This window comes from Mesocricetus auratus, unplaced genomic scaffold (assembly GCF_017639785.1).
Source record: "Mesocricetus auratus isolate SY011 unplaced genomic scaffold, BCM_Maur_2.0 Super-Scaffold_100029, whole genome shotgun sequence".
NCBI lineage: Eukaryota > Metazoa > Chordata > Mammalia > Rodentia > Cricetidae > Mesocricetus > Mesocricetus auratus.
Genome location: NW_024429210.1, coordinates 11,106,080 through 11,107,937, shown reverse-complemented (window position 1 = coordinate 11,107,937; position 1,858 = coordinate 11,106,080).

The window sequence follows — 1,858 nt, the reverse complement described above, 5'->3', positions numbered from 1 at the left end:
GGGAAATGCTAGATGAAAGTTCTCTGGGATTCCATCTCACCCTAGTCAGAGTGGCCATTGCCAAGAAAATGAGTGACAAGTGCTGGGGGGGGGCGGTGTGCAGAAGGAAAGTCCATTGTACACTCTGGTGGGAGTGGAAAACCAGTGAAGCCACCATGGAAACCAGTGTGGAGATTTCTCAAGAAGCTGAAGACAGAACCCTCAGACGACCTGTCTGTGCTGCTCTGAACACACACTCAGACAACTCTGTGTGCTGCTGCAGGGACCCTTGCGTGTCCATTGCGTGCTCGTGTTTGTGAACGTCAACATTCATTGCTGCTGTACTCACAATAACTAGCAAATGGAACCGGTGCACCTATCCACCAACTGACACATGGATAATGAAATTGTGGTGCATATTACACAATGGAATTTTATTCAGCCCTAAGAAATGAAATTATGAAATTTGCAGTTAAATGGGTAGAACCAGAAAAGTTATACTGAGTGAGGTGACTCCCTCTCTTCCGTATGCGAATCCTGTAGCTTCAAACTCTGAGGTTAGCGTGTTTAACTTGGGGTGCCTGTAGAGAGGCCGTGCAACTAAACAGCTGCCATTAGAGGGGAGGATGACAGAGGCCCTAGGGGAGGAGGGTAGTGGACTTCATAAAACAAAAGAGGACAGCAGGTGAACACTGGTGTTGAAAGTTAAGTGGTGGCTGGAGTAAGGGAAGGGGAGAGGAGAGGGAAGGAGAAGCTGAAATAAGGATGTATAAAAGAAGCCATGTGGAAACCTATCTTGTAAGTGTCTTAAAAATATAATAAAAATAACTTGAGCAGAGGTACCTGCATAAGTGGATAATATCCCTCCCCAAAGCCACGGGTTATTAAACACAAGTCCCAGTGTTAGATGTAAGAATATTTCCGTATCGGTAGTTAGTCAGGGGAGGCTTCAGAGGTCCCCTAAATTATACAGCTTGTTTCCTGTATTGTTTTTGGTTGTGTGCCAGAACTAGATGGTAAGGTTCTGTTGCTGAAGACACCATACGTTTTGGTTTCAAGGCCAGAGAAATCAAGCTGGAACTGAGCTCCCTCTCTGCTGGCTAGTTTTCATTGTGCCAGCAGGCGCGACGCAGGTTGTGTGAGAGAAAGGTCATCAGTGGTCTTACACAGCTGTCAGCGCTGCAAACCAAAACACCCGCCTGCCAGGCAAGAGGTACCCACTGGTGCGATAGTGGCATGCCTGTTAAGGCAGCGTCCGACTGCTTTCTCATTGGATTTGAGGCCTGCTCCACAGGAAAGACTCATGCCCAGTCCTGTAAACCTGGTCAACAGGCTGTGGCTGGGGAGATCATGGGCCCGCAATACTGTTTTCCTAAAAGGCCATGTTGTGTATCTGCCCTTTAAGAATTTATATGACCAAATATTAGTTCTGCTTCCAGTTTTTGTCAGAGAGGCTTCTTTCTGCAGGGGTCAACAGTTGATGCAGACATTACTTAGTCAAAGTAGTAAGAAGTGCTCGGCCCCAAACGGGGCATCTGCGTCACTCATTCAAGGCTCAGGGAACCTCCTGAAAGGGGCGGGGGGGGGGGCAGGAGGATTTAAGAGCCAGAGGATGGGAATGAGGGCTGTGAAAGACTGTCTTTTGGACATGACATGGCTGTTGTCAAGTGACATGAAATCCACCATCTATAAGAGTAGGGATTGAGCCGGGTGGTGGTGGTGCACGCCTTTAATCCCAGCACTCAGGAGGCAGAGGCAGGAGGATCTCTGTGAGTTCGAGACCAAGCCTGATCTACAGAGTGAGTGCCAGGATAGGCTCCAAAAGCTACATAGGGAAACCCTGTCTCGAAAAACCAAAAAAAAAAAAAAAAGAAAAGAA